The sequence below is a fragment of the Vulpes vulpes genome, chromosome 14 (genome assembly GCF_048418805.1).
Source record: "Vulpes vulpes isolate BD-2025 chromosome 14, VulVul3, whole genome shotgun sequence".
Taxonomy (NCBI): Eukaryota; Metazoa; Chordata; class Mammalia; order Carnivora; family Canidae; genus Vulpes; species Vulpes vulpes.
In genome coordinates, this window is record NC_132793.1 from 80792458 (window position 1) to 80816513 (window position 24056).

Genomic DNA, 24056 nt, shown 5'->3' on the forward strand with positions numbered 1-24056 from the left:
TATGTAGATGATCAAGTAAACACAATTTTACTTGTTCCTTTCCAATTTGTATTCCTTTTCCTTCTTTTTCTTGATTGGTTGCATTTACTGGATTACCTCCAGTAAAATTTTGAATAGATGTGGTGAGAGAGGATGTTGTCTTGTTCCTGATCTTTTTTTAAAAAAATATTTTATTTATTTATTTGAGAGAGAGAGAGTGAGCAAGGGAAAGAGTTAGGGCAAACAGGAGGAAGGGCAGAGGGAAAGGGAGAAGCAGACCCCACCAAGCAGGGAGCCTGATGCAGATGTTTAACTGACTGAGTCACCCAGGTGGCTGCATTGTTCCTGGTCTTACTGGGGAGTCACTTAAACATTCACCATTAAGTGTGAGGTTGGCGGTGTGTGCGGGTATTTAGATGCAGTTTGTCAGTTTGAGGGATTTACCTTCTATGCTTGGTTCCTGAGAGTTTTTATTAAAAGGGCATGTTGGTCAAATGCTTCTCTGTGTCAGTAGAGATGACTCAGTATATATTTTCAGGTTGTTAATGTAGTGAATTATACTGATTTATTTTATTTTTTATTTTTTTATAAATATATTTTTTATTGTTGTTCAATTTGTCAGCATACAGAATAACACCCAGTGCTCATCCCATCAAGTGCCCACCTCAATGCCTGCCACCCAGTCACCCCCACCCCCCAGCCCACCTCCCCTTCCACCACCCCTAGTTCGTTTCCAAGACTTAGGAGTCTTTCTTGTTCTGTCTCCCTTTCTGATATTTCCCTCCCATTCTGTAGGTTGTCTTTTAGTTTTGTTGACTGTATCCTTTGCTGTGCAAAAGCTTCTTATCTTGATGAAGTCCCAATAGTTCATTTTTGCTTTTGTTTCTTTTGCCTTCGTGGATGTATCTTGCAAGAAGTTACTGTGGCCGAGTTCAAAAAGGGTGTTGCCTGTGTTCTCCTCTAGGATTTTGATGGAATCTTGTCTCACATTTAGATCTTTGATCCATTTTGAGTTTATCTTTGTGTATGGTGCAAGAGAGTGGTCTAGTTTCATTCTTCTGCATGTGGGTGTCCAGTTTTCCCAGCACCATTTATTGAAGAGACTGTCTTTTTTCCAGTGGATAGTCTTTCCTCCTTTGTCGAATATTATACAGTCAACAAAACTAAAAGACAACCTACAGAATAGGAGAAGATATTTGCAAATGACGTATCAGATAAAGGGCTAGTTTCCAAGATCTATAAAGAACTTCTTAAACTCAACACCAAAGAAACAAGCAATCCAATTATGAAATGGGCAAAAGACATGAACAGAAATTTCACAGAGGAAGACATAGACATGGCCAACAAGCACATGAGAAAATGCTCTGCATCACTTGCCATCAGGGAAATACAAATCAAAACCACAATGATATATTGATTTATTTTAAAATTTTAAACTATTCTTGCATCCTAGATAAATTCCACTTGGTCATGATATATTTCCTTTGAATATATTTTTTATTAGATTTGCAAAAATTTTGTTAAGAAATTTTTCCTGATTTCCTTTATTGTTTTTCTGTTTTCTAGTTCACTAATTTCTGCCCTAATCTTTATTATCTTCTTTCTTCTGCCAAGTTTGTCTTATTTTTTTTTTCCTTCATCTTTTTCTGGTTTCTTAATGCAGAAGCTGATGTGATTGATTTGAGACTTTCCTAATTTAAGTGTTTTAGTGTTATAAATTTCCTCCTTAGGACTGCTTTATAGTCTGATAAATTCTGATATATTGTGTTTTCATTTTCATTCACTTCAAAGTACAGTACTTTCTATTTCTCTTTTTATTTCTTCTTTAACACAGGTTATTTGGAAATGATCTATTTAGTTATTAGACACTTGGGCATTTTCCAAGGATTTTCCTGTCATTGATATCTAATTTAATTTCATGTGGTCAGATAATATACTTTATATTCTCTTATACAAACCAGTGAGGTCTCATGGGGTCTGGCCCCTGCTGTACAACCATATCTTCTACTATTTTTCCCCTCCTCACTCTAGTCTTTTTAAACTGTGTTTTGGACGTCCTAAATCCATGGCTCCTGGAGGTCTTTGTCTCTGGGATTTTTGTCTACCATTCAGTCACACAACTGACTCCTCAGTTTTCTTAGTGTTCTGCTCAGTGTGACCTTAGCAAAAAGGCCATTTACCACTCAAATTACAATAGGAGCCCCTACACTTTCCCTGCCCTGTTTTGATCCATAGCAATTTATACTTTTTGAAGTGCAGTACATATGTATTTGTTTGTTGTCTCTCTCCCCTAACTGGAATAAAAGGGCACTGAGAACAGGTATCCTCAAGTGCTCGCTGTTAGGCACCAAGGGTAGGAATAGAATGGAATGCTTACAGTAGGTTTTTAATACATATTGAGTGAATGAATGAATGTTGTCCACTGAGCTCCAGGGGTTGCTCTAGATTTAGCTCAGCCTGGTCCTTCTCTGTAAATGTACCCCTCTACCTCACCCATAGAATTTCCCTGACAACTACAAAGAGAATGGCTTCCATTTGGTACAATAATGAGAAATAGTCATGGTTTTTAAAGCTGCTTATAAAGAGCTGTCTTGTTTAATGAAAAACAGTGTTTGGTTTTCTTAATATCCAATTGTAATACAGATCTGACCATACATGCAGCTGGTCTGTCTCTTTATCTAAAAGCCCATCTGGGTTCTTCTTAAGAAAACTATATTCCAAATGGAATTCTTTAAAGCTGCAGACTCCTTTAAAATTTTATTTATTTATTTTTTAAATCAGGTGGTTACATAGCTACATTGTGACTCAGTACTTACTGGTCTTTGTTAAATGCTTTGTAAATCCAAAGACTTACAAATTTTAAAGAAGAGCACAAAACCCTCTAACCAATCAATGTTATTTTAAATGTTGGAATCTGGGGTATCTGAGTAGTCCAGTTGGTTAAGCATCTGACTCTTGGCTTTGGCTTAGGTCAATATCTCAGCTCAGGTAGAGATCTCAGGGTCATGGGATGGAGCACCACCTTGGACTCTGTGCTCAGCTCAGGTCTGCTTCAGCTTCTCTCTCCCTCTTCCTCTGTCCCCAGTCCAGATTGTGCTCTCTCACACATAAGTAAATCTTTTATTATTTATTTATTTATTTATTTATTTATTTATTTATTTATTTATTATAGTCACACACACACGCAGAGAGAGAGAGAGAGAGGCAGAGACACAGGCAGAAGGAGAAGCAGGCTCCATGCATCGGGAGCCCAACATGGGATTCGATCCCGGGTCTCCAGGATCGCGCCCTGGGTCAAAGGCAGGCACCAAACTGCTGTGCCACCCAGGGATCCCATAAATAAATCTTTTTAAAAAAATGTTGGCATTGGCATCCAGATGCATTGTTTGTTTAGTGATTCCTGAAGGGACATCTTGAATCATCTTGAATGGGCCTACTGCTTTTTGTATGTTTATTTTGATGCCCAAAGATTTTTTTTCTTCGAATCAGTAAGACAGGATCAGAAAGACTTCCCTAATTTGAAGAGGGGTAGAGAGATTACTTTACAGTCTTTCCTCCCTCACTGAGGACATCTCAGTCTTCGGTGTTCATTTCTCTGTCATAACTTCCTGCAACATAAAGGTTCTTTTAAGTCATGGTCACACAGAAAATTTTAGATAGAAGGCCAAATTGAGGATAAGGTCATATTACATTAAAAAACAAAAACATCTCTCCTACTGTCAAACTTTGTTGTACCATGGAGGAGAAAATATCACCCCAGATTGGGCATTTGTTATTGCACATGGGTCTTGGTATCAGGATGGAGCTCATCAAAGCCCCTTGTCAGCCTGTTGTGAACTGAACTGCTGGCCACAGCTTGGCCTTTCATCTTCTCCGAAGTCCTCTTCTCTGGCCTAGGCTCCCATCTCAAAAGACTTTTGCATCTTTTTTTCTTACCCAGTTAGTCATTAATTTAAACAAAACTTTTTTAAATTTTTGCTTTTTAATGCTTGCTCTGGCAATGGGGGATGTCTATAGTCCTGTCTTCCACCACTACACACCCCCAGGTCTGCACACCCCCTGTGGGCTAGCATGCCCTCCCTGTCCTTCAGTAGGCTGCCATCCTCAAGGAAACTTCCAGGCGGAGAACTCACTCTGGCTGGCCTCCCCACAGGGTGCCATTTCAGTCAGGCCTGGGCAAGAGAGTCAGGAACTAATCTAGCCTCTGAGTATTTCTGATGGACACCTGGGACACTCCTAGGAGAGCCCTTGTGTTCTGGTCACCCCTCAGTCTATCACTTTTGTCTCTTCATTCTACTTTTCAGCTGCTTTTTTATCAGGTTTATCATAGGCTGATTCCCTCTTATTCTGAAAAATATTTTTTTTCACTGAAGGTTAATCTCATCTTGAATATTATTACCCACTCCCAAATCAAACATAACAAATGAAACTTGAACCATTTCATTTTTGTCCCAGAAACTTAAACTAAAACTTCATCATCCAAGGTGATGAAGGTGAATATTAGATTCCTTCCAAAGGGTGAGAATATTCTCAATAAGTATGAATGGTTTCTCTGTCTGGTTTCAGTTTCTGAAAGTACATAACACTCATGTCCTAGAAGAGAACCTAGATGCCCAGCTAGAAGACAGGACAATTTCAGGGGATCTCTGAGAGTTCTGATGTCCAAATACCATAGCTCTGAATTGCTGTTGATCCACATGAACTAAAGGTTGAAATTCCATCGTTAGAGTTATCCCTTAGATCAAAGCTATTCTACATTAGGGTAATATGAATAGATAAAATGAAGAGGCACACAATGTTTCACACACAGCTGGTACTCAGCAAATATTTGCTGAATGACTAAAGAGAAATAATAGTAGAGCTAATAATTATTGAGTGTGAAGTGGATTTTCCCCCTGGTTCCTCCTTGTGAAAGTAGGAGAATCCTCCCCATTCCCTGAGGAAAACACCCAGAGAAGGGTGTTGGGCCCTGATCAGTGGGGTCACTGGGCCCAGCACTCTGGCCCTAACACTTGAAATTAGGTCATGCAGAAGCAGGGGGAGATCGGAAACTTTGATGAGGAGTAGGGGAAGCATGGGGGATCCAGGACTGCTTTGCCTGGCATTTGCTCTTTGAGGCATTTTTTTATACAGTTTGGTACTACTAGTTGTTGCTTCCAAAGTGAGGTTAAGAAATGTCTGCAATAGAAAAAAAAATGTCTACAATAGTTGAGAAAGGGATATGATGTTGACAGATGATGCTTTTTCACATGACTCTTCTTTTAGCTCTATTAAAAATGTTGGGGGAAACTGATACTCAGGAGGACCTGCCCCACCTGGCACTATAGCAAGTGCCCAGAATGTGCTACTTCCAAAAATCCCCAGACATCACAATGGCCCATTGTCGGATGAGGAAGCCGATACTCACAGTGGATAGAACTTGTTCATGGCCTTTCAGTGGCAAATGGCAGGGCTGGGATCTTCATAGCTCTGTCTGCCTCAAGTCCAAACTCTTTCTGCCACACTGGGAAGAAGGATGCATCTTCCCATAGATGCTTTGGAAACACATGTATTAGTGGAAAATAATTAGTATGGATGTTCACGACTTGGTGATGTTCCAATAAATTTGATAGCAAATGTTGCCCATTCTTCAACCCAGGATGCAGATAGATGTGTGCATCAGCAGAGCACACACAATGGTCCTGTGGAACCATTGATGGCTTGGAGTATCTTTGTCCTTTCTGCCAGTACATAATCAGGTTAAGGATAGTATACAAGCAGTAAAGATTAAAGAACTCAATTAAAATACTGGAGAAGGCACAAAAAATGCATCTTTAGGGCAAGTACTGATTTTTTTTCTTAAATAGGAAAATGCAAGTGGATTGAAGTTCATTCTACAGTGTTATAAATTTTATAAGTGAAACACTCCTAAAGGCTATATCCCTGTCATTTCTGAAGTTCCTCTTCTAGTTTAAGCAGTGATGTATATGGAGATGTTGCTGCCAAGAGTAGCAACAAGAGCATGCAATGTTGGAGCCCTGTGGACAGTTTAACAAAGAGGCAATGCTTCCAGGCAGAGGTCTGCTTTCAGCAACCACTCTTCTCTCAGATCTGGGAAACTAGACCTGGTTCAAATTTCTAAAAGATCTCCTTGAAGGCCATGGGAAAGCAGAGAGATAGTTGTTGAAGAGATGAGACTGGTCCAGGGTGGAGTATTAGCTGAAAGACAGCAATGGTGAGGGATAGGCAGCCAACTACCTTGTGATTAATTAGTGATGTGGACAAAGGAGGGGGAAGAAGAGAACATTCAAAGAGGCTTCTGAGTTTGTAGCTTGAGAAACTGGGTCAATAGCAGTGTCATTTATTGAGACAGGAGAGCTCTAATGGTAGATAAATGACTTTAAATGGCTTGAAAGTTCAGCCAAAAATAAACACATAAGAATTTGTCCAAAACAGTTATTGTCAAAGGCTAGTCCACTCTGAAGAATGTTGTCTCTGTAAATTACGTAAAATACCACATCAGATGAGGGCTCGGTGCTATGTGGAGCACAACAGTCTGAGGTAATGGAAATGTCTTAATTTAAACTCATTTTTCCCAGAGTGAAGTTTTTCCTAGGCACCAGTAAATCCAATGGGAGGTGGCCTTATCTTGCATTAGGTTAAAGTTCAGTCACTCTCCTGAATAAAATGAAAGGAAGCACCTCAATAGTTAACAAGCTAGAAACTAACTCCCCTGTGCAACATTTCCATCTGTTTTCCAATGCCATAGAAATGGTCTGCTCTGCTCTCTTTCTCAAAACAGTATATGAACTGCCTGAAAAAGTTGTTTTCAAGCTATATAATCTGAAAAGAATTAGCAATTGAAGAGACAAAACTACTAAAGTAGGCAGTTGTGCTGAGAACAAAGAACACATTTATGTTTTCATTGATCTTCTGAAATATGTCCTTCTGTGTGGAACTCAAGGTAAAATTGGCACTTCAAGGATGTAGGCACTTCAACAAGAATGGAGTCTTAGGACCATATTATTTATAAATGCATTTTCTACATCATCACTTGGAAGTGACAATATATATTTAAACATGTCCCTGTGTATAGTTTCCTTTTAAGTTCCTGGCTCTATAGCACACTTTCTTTTACATAACATTCAGGGTGATATGGTGATGGACGCACTTTTCCTAAACTGAACCTGAACAGAATGAGGAAGAACCATGTGTAAAAGTTCACCTCTAAATTTCCAGCTCCAGAACTCACTGTTCTGGAACCCTCACATTTAGTCCCCCAGAGCTTTCTCAATCTGAGTATGGTTTCCTCATATGCCTCTTGGGTGAATGAGCTGCATGCCTTCCACATGGTGGAGCAGTGGATTCTCCTCCAGACACTTACAGGTCTGACAAGTGCAAACACCAGGAGACAGAACTACCCCAAGCTGCTGGACTCACATTCATGGAATTTCTTGGAGGAACACAGAAACTTAGGTACCTGGTACAAAGTATGTGCAGGAACTGGCTTGTGAGAGCTGATTGTTAAATTTTCAGGATTTTTGCCACCCACTTGTTAAACATAGTTGTTATTAAAAATTGAGTTATGTAAACTTAGGTTAAGTATACTAAAACAAAAGTAATAAATATTCAAAAAGCATATCTTCTAATTAGTTTACTACATTTTGCTATTTCTTTGTCCTTGAGGTTATTTATATTGTTTGATCTGTATGGTAGAAATATTATATAACAGTGCTGCAGTGATCCCTTCCCAGCTCCATGTTTAGTGACATCACATTTGTGCTTGAAATTACTCATGGTGGGAGTATTAACACCACTTATTTTTATCAGTACTCTTAGTGTATAAGGAGAATATTTTCTCTCTTGAAAAGCTTGGTGTATAAATCCTTATGCACTAAAAATCATGCTTTGTCATTTTAAAGTGCAGTACTAACTTCTAATCTAATTTCTAGTATTAAAAACATCTACCATTTTCTGAGTGGCTGCTTTGCTCCAGGCTCTGTATCAGGCACTGACCTGCATTATCTCATTTTTTACCTGTTACAATGGAAACCTGGATCCCTTCATTTAGATATTAAAGGTCCCTTCCGGGGGACCCTTGGAAGGGGAAGTGGGCGGGGGGTGGGGGTGACTGGGTGACATGCACTGAGGGGGGTACTTAATGGGATGAGCACTGGATGCTATTCTATGTGTTGGCAAATTGAACACCAATAAAAAATAAATTTATATATATATAAAAAATAAAGGTCCCTTCCATCCATTTGCTTGCTATAAAATTCCTTTTAGTTCTCTATTTCTTTCAGACTTAACCCTCAGTCTGTATGTTAAAATGCAACAAAGCTAAAGGTCCAGAAATGGTGGTGGCCTTGTGACTCTTGCTGTACCTCCTTTGATATTGCAGTCACACCATGCTGTGCTCCTCCACTGTCCGTGGAGGAGACCTTATGGAAAACAGCTTAGAAATGAATGGCAAGGCAGGAGATGCAGCTTCAAGCAGCGAGGGTCAAGGGAAATCTGACCTTGAGAGACTTTCACATTTGTTGAAGTTGGCATGGACCCCACCATTTCCAAGACAGGGTAGATGAAGCTACTAAGTCAATACTTCAAACAATTGCCCATATTTTGTTTATGTTTCTGGTATTTAAACATGGCAGCAATAGCCCCATTCTTGAATCAGCATGGAGATGAGGAAAATGTGTGGAATTCTAAATTGTTTTCTTAACCTACGAAAGGATAGGTGCTGTCAGTGCAACTAGAGCATGAAGAAAGGTATGTCTGCTCAGCAAAGGAGATTGGTTTTGTGATTCCCTCTCAACACCAAATGGGTACTTGAGGCTGGGCAGGGTGTAACTATAGTACTTTCTTTGGATTCTGTGTAAATAAGTGGTTGTTAGGCTGTTCTGTGTGAGTTTCAGATGTCCCAGCACAGCATGCCCAGGGCATCCCAAGGGTGGGCCAACCCTGGCCAGCAGAGACTGCTTTGTGAGCAAGGGTGGTTTCCTGGAAGCTGATGGAGGTTTAACCAGTACTTGCTGACACATACAGGGATGGGAAGTTGTCCTTTTATCTCCACTTTCATTAATACTGAATGAAAAAGGGAGCTCTCCTGTTATATTGGTGTACACAAGCATCAAGTCTAAGGTGCCAGCGTGTGTTCTGGGTAGAGCTATCTAGTTTTCAGGATGCTGAGGAAATCTGCTCTCTTAACCAGCTACACTCCAAAGCAGATGGTTTCCCATAGGAAGAATATAGTTTGGAGATCATGTTATCCAATATAAAACAAGTCATAGTTCATATGTCATAGGTTGAAGATAACAAAAGTGTAAGCTTCTATAGGAATTTAAGGTAGTAAAAGGGGAAAAAAAGGCAGAATGCATGTGCCCCAGAGAGAGGCAGCTGGTGTGGACCTCCCCACAGCACCCTCTGGTTTGGTAATTGCCCAGGACCTGTCCTGAGGCAGGCTGTCATCATAGCAGTGGCCTCTGCTCAAACACAATGCTCGTGGTCCACACTGCGACTCAGGATGGCGGCTGGCCATGCCTCTAAAAGGTCACCAGCCACCTGGTGTCTTTCTGGTTTTCAGAGGGTTCCCAGTGCAGAGCTTCTGTGTCCAGGGGGGCATGAGTTCTCTGAGCTTTCCGCACACGTGGCTTTTGTTCCTCCTCCTGCAAGCAGGCTTTTTGAAGGTCTGACCTACTAAGCAAAGATCTTCCTTCCTTGGGGAGGAATTTCTCTAGAAAACTAGCAGAGTCCTGGCCCCCAGAACCCCCTTATTTTATTGATGAATCCCCAAGATCCACCTGATATACTTGTATGTGACTAACCTTCAGCTTTCATGGCCACTTCTGAGTTCTTTTTCCAGGAACTCTCCAGCCCCACAAAACCAATGAAAGAAAATAGGCATGGAAGGCATGTGGGAGGCCCAGACTGAGGGTACTTCCCCAGCTCACTCACCCATGGCCTTTTCAGCTCTACTAGAAAGCCCGGTTCCATGATAAGTAGTAAGCACACACTGCCCCTTTCACCTGCCCCTTTAGTATTTAGAAGGACAACAGATGTATATTATTCAATGTTGTATATATTTCTGGGAGTTTAAGCCAAGGCTTTCTGTTGCTTTTTCTGGATGCATATAGTGTAATCATATAATCCATTGAGCTCAGAGGCACAGCCCTGCTGGGAGCTGTGGCCCTGACTAGGCTTTTCCTTGACATTGTTTTCAATAATGACATTGATTGAATCATTAGATAATGATATGAACTCAAAAAAACACATCTGGCACATAGTAGGCATTATGCGAGAAATGTGTAATTCTTAGAGCTGGAACACTGAGAATCAAAGGTCAGATAATCCGCACAAACAAGAGGCTTATCTCATGCTTGTTTTGCTTCCTGCTACCCTCCTCAAGGCACTCATAGACAGCCCTAAGAGAAAAGTGCATGGAAAGGGGGTATAATCACACCTCAATGATGGAGCCTCATCCTTGCCAGGTCCCTCTCTCTCTACATTCAGTGTATTCCACAGACCCACCATGTATGGTGTGGGGTGCCAGAAGGGCTTACTCACCAAGTGTGTGGCAGTGATGAAATGTGGCAGTGTTTCTTCTTTCTTGAGTGCTGCAGAGGGTATCAGAGCCTATGGGTGAGTACATCCACTCATGCAGCCCACGAGAGCCCTTTCAGCAATAATGCCACAGTCTATAAGAAAGGATACACAAAGGATGAGGCTCTCTTAGAATGAGCCAGAACTTCTGCTATGTAGGGTTGCCTCTCAGGCAGACCCGTCCATCCTGTAAAATGATGTAGAAATGTACAGATTCAGCTATTCCTGTTCTTACCACCTTTGATTTCAGGATGCTGTGCTTCAGTGAAACTTGTCTGTTCTGGAGCATTTCAGGGTCTTCCTTTCCTGGAGGTGGAACAGTCACTGCTGAGTTGAAGGTGTATCTGTGTAGTGAAACCATCTTGTCCACTATGGAGGAACTCTACTGGTGTCAGAATCACAGGAACAGGAAGATCTGAGGGAATGTTTTGCTGAAAAGTGAGATGGGAACATGGGGAGGACTTTTTCACAGTGTAGGCACAGAGTTCTGCCTCCACACCAAATCTGCTAACTTGACTGTGTTCCTGGCTTTCCATCTTTTTATGTAGTTCTTCTTTCCCAGGACACAGAGGACTGACAGGTTACAGTAAACCATGAAAGCTCTTTGAGTGAATGAACAAATGAGTTAATGAGCACATGAGCATGAAGGACTGAATGATACAGTATCTGAGGTGATTTCCTGCTCTCAAATTCTATGATTCTATGCATGGAAGAATTAAAGCAAGGACTCATAACAAATCTTCATAGCTAAATAAAAATCTCATAAAAGTTATTTCAGTAAAAAAGCAGCAATTGAATTGGGATTTTATTTTTAAAACCAAATCTTGACCATCTTGACAGGAGAAAATCTCCAGCTAAGATTCATCTGCAATTATTTTTTTTTAAATGATGGAAAACTGTTTTCACATTATTTTTTTTTTTTTGCTAGGTCAGCTCATCGTTCTTACTAGTTGGGCATTGTAAACATCCCTGGTATAGATAACATTGTCGTTGTCAGATTTTAGCAGTAGTTTACTGAACACTCATAAGATATCACATAGATAATTTGCTATTAGCTTTATACTTTCAAAACCTGGCTGAGTTACACACAGTCTTAAATTTTTGGTCCCATTGGAAGAATGGTTCCACATTACAGGATGCCAGCTTTGAGTATCAGAGCCCACTGATCTGTGCTATATTAGTCAGTCCATTAGTTCTATCATGGTTCAGAGCCCACTGATCTGTGCTATATTAGTCAGTCCATTAGTTCTATCATGGTTCTGCTTCACTCAAAGCTGGTTAGATAAGAGATAAAGCAGCATTGTCAGTGATTATAAGAATGAGATTTACAGTTTTGTAAATAGTCCTGGGGAGCTGTCAGACCTGCAGATACCAGGACTGCCAAATGCCCTGGAAGCTCCTCCTGACACCAGTGCACTCAGCCAAAGAGCCACCTGGGACTTCAGTGTGAACATAAGCCAGAACAGGGCACCTCTCTTCTGCTCTGCCATCCTCTCCAGCCTTTAGTCCACAGAGCAGACTCTACTCCTCTTCTGAATTTAGAGGAACCCAGCCAAGTTTTATTGGGCCACTGGAGATTCAGAAATAAATTAGTTTCTTTCCTTGGTGTACAGGGACTTGCACTATAATAAAGAAAGACAGGTAGACTCCAGTGTGATTACATACCAGCGTACAATAGAGATCTGCAGAGTTCAATGAGTTTGGACAAATATATATAGTCATGTAACTACCATCTTAGTTGAGACAATATTTCTCCCCAAGGTTTCCTGGCACCCCTTTATTTTCTTTCTTTTTTTAAATAAATTTATTTGTTATTGGTGTTCAATTTGCCAACATATAGAATAACACCCAGTGCTCATCCCGTCAAGTGCCCACCTCAGTACCCATCACCCACTCACCCCCACCCCCGCCCACCTCCCCTTCCACCACCCCTAGTTCGTTTCCCAGATTTAGGAGTCTTTCATGTTCTGTCTCCCTTTGTGATATTTTCCACTCATTTTTTCTCCTTTCCCCTTTATTCCCTTTCCTATTTTTTATATTCCCCAAATGAATGAGACCATATAATGTTTGTCCTCCTCCGATTGACTTATTTCACTCAGCATAATACCCTCCAGTTCCATCCACGTCAAGGCAAATGGTGGGTATTTGTCATTTCTAATGGGGGACAATGGAATATTACCCCTTTATTTTCAATTCCTTCTCCCCTCTACTGGTAAGAACTCATCTGATTTCTGTCCCCATAGTGTTTCATTGTTTTGAGTTTTTGTTTTTGTTTGTTTCAGCTTAGAAGTATAAACATTTTTTAAATATTTATTTTAGAGTTGTTTTAGGTTCACAGCAAAATTGAGAGGAATGTGTTCACTCAAGCACAACTTCCCCCATTATTAAAACCCCTCACCAGAGCAGTGCATTTGTTATATTGATGAACCTGCATTGATACATCATTATCACCCAAAGTTCATAGTCTACCTTAAGGGCTACTCTTGTTATTGTACATTGTATGAGTTTAGACAAATTTATGTGTCATATGTCCATCATTATATTATAGTATTAGACAGAGTATTTTTCACTGCCCTAAAAAATCTCTATCATTGCCTCACCCCAATCCCTGGCAACCACCGATCTTTTTACTGTGCATGGTGTTCCTTTTCCCAGAATGTACTATAGTAGGAATCACACAGCATGTAGCTTTTTCAGTTTGGCTTCTTTCATTTGTAATAAGCATTTAAGTTTCTTCCATGTCTTTTCATGGCTTGATAGCTCATTTCTTTTTAACACTGAATAATATTACATTGTCTGGATGTACCACAGCTTGTTTAGCCATTCACCTACTGAGAGACATCTTCCAGGTTTTGACAAGTATGAATAAAGCTGCTGTAAACATCCATGTGCACATTTTTGTGTGGATGTAAGTTTTCAGTTCCTTTGGGTAAATAACCAAGGAGGGCAATGGCTAGATTTTATGGTAACAGTATGTCTGGCTTTGTAAGAAGTTGCTAAACTATCTTTCAAAGTGGCTGCACTGTTTTGCATTTCCACCAACAGTGAATGAGAGTTTCTGTTGTTCCACACCCTCACCAGCATTTGGTGTTGTCATGTGTTGGATTTTAGTCGAACAGGTGTGTAGTGGTATGTCATATTTGCTTTAATTTGCATTTCCCTAATGACATCTGATGTGGAGCATAGTTTTATATGCTTATTTGCCATCTGCATATCTTCTTTGGTGAGGTGTTGCGCCTCAAAATTTTACTTTTTTCAGAATCTTAAAGAAATGGAATCTAGATCCTTCACTTCACATAATGCTTTTGAGATTCAACCATGTTCTTGCACTTATCAGTAGTTAAGTGTCTTTTAACTACTGAGTAGTAGTCCATTACATAGATGTACAGTTAGCTCAGAGGTGTTTCTGTGCATGTATGTTTTCATTTCTCTTGGAAAAATACTTAGCAATAGAATTGCATGGCCATGTGGTTTGCATACATTTAACTTTTTGGAATTGCTATATAATTTTGAATTCTGCCATTAATATATGAGAGTCCTAAATAGATTTGATTTTTAGCCATTCTGACATATGTGTAGTGGTAGGTGATTTGAATTTACATTTCACTAATGATTAATGATGTTGAACATGTTTTTTATCTGTTTATGTCCTTTGGTGAAGTATCTATTAAGATACTTTTAAAAATTGGATTATTTTCCTATTGTTAAGTTTTGAGAGGCTTTTATATTCTTAAGATGCAAGTTCTTTTTCACATATGTGACATGCTAAATTTTCTTATCTTTTCATTTTCATAGTAGCATCTTTCCCAGACAAAAGTTTTAAATTCTGATAAAGTCCAATTTATGAATTTTTTTTGTGGGTCATGCTTTTTGTGTTATATCTTAAAAATCTCTGCTTAGCACAAGGTCACAGATTTTTTTCTCTTAGATGTCCTTCAATGAGTTTTACATTTTATCTCTGGGCCTATGATCCATTTTGAGTTTGTTTTTGTGTATGGTATGATGAATGAGTAAATATTCATTTTTGTGACATATACAGCATCATTTTATTGAAAACACAATAATTTTTACACTAAGTCACTTTGGCACTTTTGCTAAAAATAAAACAAAAAAGACTATCCATACATTTAATATGTGATCCAAGAAATATGACAGCCAGAGTAGGTTTTGATAAGCTTCTATGTATATTTTAAGGAACCACCATACTATTTTACATAACAACTGCACTGTTCATTTTACATTCCCACCTACAGGGCATAAAGGTTTCAATTTCTTTACATCCTTGCCAGCACTTGCTATTTTCTTGTTGATAATTTATTTATTTTTGATAGTGATCATCTTTATACATGTGAGGTGATTGTCTTGTGATTTTGATTTACATTTCAATGATTATTGATGATGTTGAGCATCATTTTATATGCTTGTTGGCCATTCATATATTTTCTTTGGAAAAATGTCTAAGTTTTTAGTGTATTCTTAAATATGGGTGTTTGTCTTTTTGTTGTTAGTTTGTAGTAGTTATTTATATTCTGTATATTCATCCTTGATCAGATATATGGTTAGAAGATATTTTCTGTTCTGTAGTTTGTCCATTTTTGCTTTTGTTACCTGTGCTTTTGATGTCATTTGCAATAAATGATTACAAAACCTAACATCATAAAGTTTTTCCCCTGCTTTTTTTTTTCTAGGAGTTATATAGTTTTAGGTCTTACATATAAGTCTTTAATTTGATATAACTTTTGTATATGGTGTGAAGGGTCCAAATTCGTTCCTTTGCAACTGGATGTCTAGTTTTCTAAGCACCATTTGTTGAAGAGACTATCCTTTCCCCATTATGTAGCCTTTGGACTATTTCCAAAGATCATTTGCTCAGAGGCTTATTTTTGGTCTCTTTATTCTTTAGTCTGTTCATTGGTCTATATGTCTGTCTTTATGCCAATGCCAACATTGTTTTGATTAATTACTGTGGCTTTGTAGTATGTCTTAAAATCAAGATGTGTTAGTCTTTTTTCTTTTCTTTCTCAAAATTATTTTGGCTCTGAGATTCCATATGAATTTCAGGGTATTTTTTCCTATTTTAAAAAAAATGCCATTAGGCTTTTGATAGAGATTGCATTGAATTTGTAGACCACTTTTGGTAGTCTGGACATTTTCACAACATTAATTGTAGCCCAGGAACACCAGATTTCTTTCCACTTATTTGTATCTTCTTTATTTCCACATTATTTTGTAGTTTTCTGTGTACAAATCTTTCACCTTCTTGGATAAGTATATTTCTGAGTATTTTATTATCTTCTGATGCTATTGTAAGTGAAATTGGGGAATTGATTTCATAATTTCCTTTCCTGATTGCTCATTAATAGTGTATAGAAATGCAAGTGATTTTTTTTTATATAGTACAAAGTTAGGGATCTTTATTCAGACAGTAAAGCACAGCAAAGTGGGAGGACTATGCTGTCTCCATGACAACAGAAAGTCTCCACTAAATGTAAGGCCCATAAATATAAGGCCCTTGGCTTTTATCAGGCAGACTCTTGCTGGTTCAGGAGAAACGTATTTTAACTTGATGAGAACAAAACTAGGCAGCCTGGCTATAGTGTAGAAGGGTGGCTGGCTGTTTGGTCAGTTCTTCTGGAAGTGCTTAGTGAGTATGTCCAGCAGCTCCTGCTTCTTCAACCCGCCCTTCAGCCCATACACCCTGCAGGCTTCCTTCAGCATGGGCACAGTGAGCTTACCCAGCGTGCCCTTGTTGACATGGGCCCTTAGCTCCTCTTCAGATAACTCCATCTTGGGCCTTTTGCTTCCACCTTCATCATCTTGTTTCTGCTTGGGAGCTTTTCCTTCAGGACTGTAATCTGGTGGGTAGACAAGCTCCTTAAACTCATTCACCAAGGAGCCGTCTTTTATCTATTGCTTCAATCTTAGGCAGTGTCAGATCCTCCACCTGCTCGGGGTCCGTCAAATCCAAAGCCAACACCTCCAGGTTCCTGAAGTGTTGCTGCAGCACTGGGTTCTCAAAGCTGTCACTTCTGTATTGAATCAGAGCTTCTGAACAATAGCCTTCATCTTGTCTATCTGCTCTGGGTTCACCATGACTTTTTCAGTAATGGGCACCTTGCGTTTATTGTCAGCATGGGGTAAGAAGACAAGCTGAAAGCCTGGGGGTGTCACATGAATTTTCTGGTCATCCAGCTCCTCTTCTTATGGCAACAAGGCCACAAAATAAGGAGGGATGTTCCGACGGGGTGTGGGGGGGATGTATCTGCACACTGCCATGACCTTCTCCAGACACTTGGTGAGCAGAGCAATAAACAGGGTTGAGCTCCCATTCGCCAAGTACTCTTCAGGGTACACGAACAGGGAGGGCCTCAGGTAATGGTGCTTCTTCAGCATTATCAAGGGCTTGAAACTGTTGAGAATCAAACCTGATTCATCAAAGCATTTCAGCCCTTCCGTTTCCTCTTTCTCTAGTACAATCTGACGATTCCCATAGTTCTGAGACCTCTTGGTGTCACTAGGCAGAAGCAAACTGCCCGAATTTACATTAAATGTCCGGGTTTTGGATTTCACTGGTTCATTGGTCTCCTGGTAAAGCCTCACTGGAGGAGGTCTGACAGCCTTCTGGACCATATTATAAATGCCGACAGTGAGTGCAGTATCTTTGCTGAGCTTAAGCTTCAACCTGCAGAGAACACGCTTCCGGGTCTCCTTGGCATGAACCTTCCTCAACAGGTCTTCTAGCTTGCTCAGTTTGTCAAAGTGAACCCCTAGGTCCTCATCCTCTGCTATGATGATGATATCTCGGTAGAATAAGGATATGTCAAAGCCCCCACATTTCTTCAAGTGCATCAAATCCAAGAAGATACCTGTGTCATGGAGATCCCCAGCTTTGATCCTCGCCCTGCTAGCTTTGGCACTGTCATTGCCATGGGGGTCATCTTCATTGGTGAACATCATGATCCTCTTATGGCTTATCTTGACCTGGACATCGCTAAAGAGGTTGGCACAGACACAGCACTTCACTTAGTGAGTAGTCAGATCCATAGCCAATTAGGTCTTGGAAATGTTTCCCCGCCTCCCCCTTAAACTGGTCAAGCTCAAGCACTCGTTTAGCACCTGGATTATCCATCTCCTGTAAGATGTAAATATTTTTGAAATTCACTGAATTTCTATCCTTCTCAGTACCATGGAACACCACTGCCAAGAGATCTTGATTACTGCTTATGATCTTACTGGTATACACACTCTGGGTACACTGGATGCTTATGTCAAAAGGAGTCAGTTCAACTTCACCCTGAGATTCAAACATGGCCCTAGAACCATCAACCAAAAAAAATCAAACTATCTCTTCCTGAATATGTATATTCTCCACTGGCTTCAAGGCCCTCTTCTTGCTCTTCTTCTTCATTGCTCTCGTTTTTTAAATAAGACTCCCAGCCTGACATATTGTTTATTGCTCACTGAGGCACAAGGAAGAGATAAATTTCTGCAAGCGACTTTCGCATGTGGATTTTTTATCCTGCAACTTTCCTGAATTCATTTATTAATTCTAACAGGTGTGTGTGTGTGTGTGTGTGTGTGTGTGTGTGTGTGTGTGTGTGAGTGTAGACTTGTAGACTTTAGAGTTCTTTATGTATACGATTATGTCATCATGATAATCATGACATCATCCTGAACAGAGATAATTTCACTTCTTGCTTTCCAACTTAGATGCCTTTTATTCCTTTTCTTGCATAATTACTTTGTCTAGGAGGAATTCTAGTACTATGTTGAATATAAGTGCCTAAAGAAAGGATCTTTGTTTGATTCCTGATCTTAAAGGGAAAGTCTTTAGTTTTTCAGCATTGATTATGATGTTAACTGTGGACTTCTTATATATGGCCATTATTATGCTGAGGTAATTTTCTTCTATTCTTAATCAGTTGAAAATCTTTATCATGAAAGAGTATTGAATTTTGTCAAATGCTTTTTCTGCATCAGCTGAGATGATAGTGTTTTTTCCCCTCTATTCTATTAATGTAGTATATTACATTGATTATAATGTAATTTTTGTATACTAAACAATCCTTACATTCCAGGAATAAATCCCATTAGTTATGGTGTAAAATGCTATTACTGTGTTGCTGAATTTGGTTTGCTAACATTTTATGGAGAATTTTTGTATCAATATTTACCAGGGCTAATTGGTCTCCTGTTTTCTTTTCTTGTAATATTTTCATTTGATTTTGGTATCAGGTTAATTCTGGGCCTCCCAAAGTTGGTTTGGTAATGTTCCCTCTTCTTCAATTTTTTTTTTTTGGAAGAGTTGACCAGTATTGATGTTAATTCTTCCTTAAATGTTCAGTAGAATTCTCCAGCAAAACCATCAGGCCAAGGGCTTTGTTGGGAGGTTTTTGATTAATGATTCAATCTACTTTCTACTGATAGATCTCTTCAATTTTTGTCTTCATTATTTAGTCTTTAGATTGTATGTTTATATAAATTTAATCAGTTTTTCTAGGTTATCTAATTTGTTGGTTTATAAGTATCTTTGGTAGTTTCTTATCCTTTTAATTATTGTAGGATCGATTTTAATGTGTCATCTTTCATTTCTGATCTTTAAAATTTGAATCTTCTCTCTTTTTAATCTTACTTTTTGATATATTCCTTTATTGGACTCCAATTTGCCAACATATAGTATAACACCCAGTGCTCATCCAATCAAGTACCCTCCTCACTACCCATCACCCAGTTACTTCAACCCCCACCCAAATCCCCTTTTGCAACCTTTTGTTCATTTCCCAGAGTTAGGAGTCTCTCATGGTTTGCTCTAATTTTTCCCAATCAGCTCCCCTCCTTTCCCTTAAAATCCCTTCAGCTATTTCTTATATTCCCCGTATGAATGAAACCATATAATGTATGTCCTTCTCTGATTGACTTACTTCACTCAGCATAGTACCTTCCAGTTCCATCCACGTTGAAGCAAATGATGTGTATTCATCATTTCTAATGGCTGAGTAATATTCCATTGTGTGTGTGTGTGTGTGTGTGTATATATATATATATATATATATATATATATATATATATATATTCATTTATCTTTTGATGGACACCGAGACTCCTTCCACAGTTTGGCTATTGTGGACATTGCAGCTATAAACATTGGGGTGCAGGTGTCTCGGCTCTTCACTGCATCTGTATCTTTGGGCTAAATCCCCAGTAGTGCAATTTCTGGGTTGTAGGGCAGTATTTTTAACTCTGAGGAACCTCCACACAGTTTTCCAGAGTGGCTGCACCAGCTCACATTCCCACCAACAGTGCAAGAGGGTTCCCCTTTCTCCACATCCTCTCCAACATTTGTTATTTCCTGTCTTGTGAATTTTCCCCATTCTCACTGGTGTGAGGTGGTATCTCATTATGGTTTTGGTTTGTATTTCCCTGATGGCAAGGGATGCGGAGCATTTTCTCATGTACTTGTTGACCATGTGTATGTCTTCCTCAGTGAAATTTCTGTTCATGTCTTTTGCCCATTTCATGATTGGATTGTTTGGTTCTTTGCTGTTGAGTTTAATAAGTTCTTTATAGATCTTGGATACTAGCCATTTATCTTATAGGTCATTTGCAAATATCTTCTCCCATTCTGTAGGTTGCCTTTTAGTTTGGTTGACTGTTTCTTTTGCTGTGCAGAAACTTTTTACCTTGATGAAGTCCCAATAGTTCATTTTTGCTTTTGTTTCCCTTGCCTTCATAGATGTATCTTGCAAGAAGTTGCTGTGGCCAAGTTCAAAAAGGGTGTTGCCTGTGTTCTCCTCTAGGATTTTGATGGATTGTTGTCTCACATTTAGATCTTTCACCCATTATGAGTTTATCTTTGTGTCTGGTGTAAGAGAATGGTCCAGTTTCATTCTTATGCATGTGGATGTCCAATTTTCCCAGCACCATTTTTTGAAGAGACTGTCCTTTCTCCAGTGGATAATCTTTCTTGCTTTGTCAAATATTAGTTGACCATAGAGTTGAGGGGCCATTTCTGGGTTCTCTATGCTGTTCCACTGATCTATGGATTCATTTTTTGTGCCAGTACCATACTGTCTTGATGATCACAGCTCTGTAATACAACTTGAAGTCTGGATTTGTGATGCCCCTGGCTCTGGTTTTCTTTTTCAATATTCCCCTGGCTATTCGGGGTCTTTTCTGATTCCACACAAATCTTAAGATGATTTGTTCCAACTCTCTGAAGAAAGTCCATGGTATTTTGATAGGGATTGCATTGAACATGTAAATTGCCCTGGGTAACATTGACATTTTCACAGTATTAACTCTTCCAATCCATGAGCATGGAATATTTTTCCATCTCTTTGTGTCTTCCTCCATTTCTTTCAGAAGTGTTCTGTAGTTTTTAGGGTACAGATCCTTTACCTCTTTGGTTAGCTTTATTCCTAAGTATCTTATGCTTTTGGGTGCAATTGTAAATGGGATTGACTCCTTAATTTCTCTTTCTTCAGTTTCATTGTTAAGTGTTTAGAAATGCCACTGATTTCTGGGCATTGATTTTGTGTCCTGTCACATTGCCAAATTGCTGTATGAGTTCTAGCAATCTTGGTGTGGAGTCTTTTGGGTTTTCTATGTATCATGTCATCTGTGAAGAGGGAGAATTTGACTTCATGTTTGCTAATTTGAATGCCTTTTATTTCTTTTTGTTGTCTGATTGCTGAGGCTAGGACTTCCAGTACTATGTTGAATAGCAGTGGTAAGAGTGGACATCCCTGTCGTGTTTCTGATCTTAGGGGAAAGGCTCTCAGTTTTTCCCCATTGAAAATGGAACTGTGGACTGATCTATTTTTAATCTTAGTTGAGCTAAGGGTTGTCAGTTCTGTTGATCTTGTAAAAAGTTTGCTCTTAGTTTTATTGATTTTTTTCTGTTGTTTTTCTCTTTATTTCATTTGTTTGTGATTTAATTTTATTATTTTCTTCTTTCTGCTATTTATGTTTGTTCTTCTTTTTTCTAGTTCCATGAGGTGTAAAATCTATTTGTTAATTTAAGATCTTTGTTCTATTTTAATGTACTTTAAACTGCCTTCTTAGTGCTTTTATTACATCCCATAAGTTTTGGTGTATTGCATTTTCATATTCATTGTTTTAACACATTTTCTTTTTTTGTGTGTGTAGCCAGCCACATTTTTAAAAATTGTAGTCTAAGTAATATACAATGTTATGTTAGCTTCAGATGTACAACATACTGATTCAGCAATTCTTTACATTTCTCTGCTCATCAAGATAAGTATACTCTTGATCCTTTTATCTATTTTACCCTTCCTCCCACCCATATTCCCTCTGGCAACTATCTGTTCTCTCTATTTAAGAGTCTGTTTATTCTTTTATCTCTTTTTTCTTTGTATGTTTTGTTTCTTAAATTCCACATGAGTGAAATCATATATTTGTCTGACTTTCTCTGACTGACTTACTTCACTTAATGTTATATACATTCCAGTTCCATCCATGTTGTTGCAAATGGCAAGATTTCATTCTTTATTACCGCTGAATAATACTCCATTGTATATATGTACCAACTCTTCTTTATCCATTTATCTATGGATAGCCATATCTTGGCTATTATAAATAATGTAGCAATAAACATAAAAATAAAGACATATGTGCATATGTCTTTTTGAATTAGTGTTTTCATTTTTAGGGGGTGAACACCCAGTAGTGGAATTACTGGATCATATGGTATTTCTATTTTTAATTATTTGAGGAGCCTCCATACTATTTTCTACAGTGACTACACCAATTTGCATTCCAACCAACAGTGAACAAGGGTTAATTTTTCACCACATATTAGCAAACACTTATTTCTTCTGTTTTTTATTTTAGCCATTCTGACAAGTGTAAGGTATATATCATTGTAGTTTTAATTTGCATTTCTCTAATCATTTGTGATGTTGAGCATCTTTTCTTATGTCTGTTGGCCATCTGAATGTTTTCTTTGGAATAATGTCTATTCAGGTCCTCTGCCCATTTTTTAACAAATGATGCTGGGAAAACTGGATAGTAACATGCAACACTGGGCCACTTTCTTATGCCACACACAAAAATAAACCCTAAGTGAATTAAAGATGTAATATGAGATCTGAAATTATAAAACTTCTAGAAGAAAACATAGGCAGTAATTTCTTTGACATTAAGTATAGAAATATTTTTCTAGATATGTCTCCTCAGGCAAGCGAAACAAATGCAAAATTACTCTATTGGGGGCACCTGGATGACTCAGTGATTAAGCGTCTGCCTTTGGCTCAGGTCCTGATCTCGGAGTCGTGGGATAGAGTCCCGCATCATGCTCCCTTCAGGGAACCTGCTTCTCACTCTGCCTGTTTCTGCCTCTCCTTGTGTGTCTCAAATGAATGAATGAATGAATGAATGAATGAATGAATGAATGAATAAAATCTTTTTTAAAAAATTACTCTATTTTAACTACATCAAAATCAAGCTGAGTGGGAGAAGATACTTGCAAATATATTTGCCGAGGGGTGAATATAGAGAATATATAAAGAACTTACATAATTCAACACCAAAAAATAAATAATTTGATTTAAAAGTATCAGTGCATTTTCTAATTTTCCCTGTTATTTCTTTTTTGACCTGTTGGTTGTTCAAGAATATGTTGTTAATTTTCATATGCTTATGTATTTCTATGCTATTGATATTTCATTTCATTCTATTGTAGTCAGAAAAAATCTTTGATATTATCCAATGTCTTCTTAAATTTTTAAGACTTGTGACCTAACATGTGATCTCTCCTGGAGAATGTTCCATGTCACTTGAGAATGATGTCTATTCTCCTTTTATTGGGCAAAGTGTTCTGCATATATCTATTAGGTACAATTGGTCAGTAGTGTTAAGTCCTCTCTTTCCTTATTGCTCTTCTGTGTGGTTGATCTATTACTAAAAATGAGATATTGAAATATCCTATCATTATGTTGTTACTTTTATTTCTCCCTTTAATTTTGTCAATGTTTACTTCATATATTAGAGTGCTCTGCTGTTAAGTGCATATATAATTGTTACATTTTCTTGGCTAATTGATCTTATAGCATTTTACAGTGTTCTTATTTGTTTTGACAGTTTTTCAGCCTAAAATATTTTTAAAATTGAAGTGAAATAAAAGTTAACCATTTTAAAGTATACAATTGAGCAGCTTTAAGTACATTCATGATATTGTACAAGCATTAACTCTAATTCCAAAATATTTTCATCATCCCAAAATAAAACTTCATTCTCTTCAAGCATCTGTTCCCCCATTTCCCTATTCTCCAAGCCTCTGGCAATCACTAATTTACATTGTCTCTATAGATTTAGGATTTAGGATTCTAGACATTTCCTATGAACAGAATCATACAACATGTGACCTCTTATGTCTGACTTCTTTCACTTAGTGTAATGTTTTTGAGGTGCATCCACATTATACCATATATCAGTACCTCACTTCTTTTTTATGACACATATTCCGCTGTATGTATGTA

General features: G+C 38.4%; 1 protein-coding gene and 1 pseudogene across 3 annotated transcripts in view; one reads left to right on the forward strand and one right to left on the reverse strand.

Moving 5' to 3' along the window:
- Positions 1-24056, forward strand: part of OCA2 (OCA2 melanosomal transmembrane protein) — a 391444-nt gene that overhangs the window by 327965 nt on the left and 39423 nt on the right. The gene's annotated exons all lie outside the window — the stretch shown is intronic.
- Positions 16180-18031, reverse strand: LOC112907090 (X-ray repair cross-complementing protein 6 pseudogene; annotated as a pseudogene).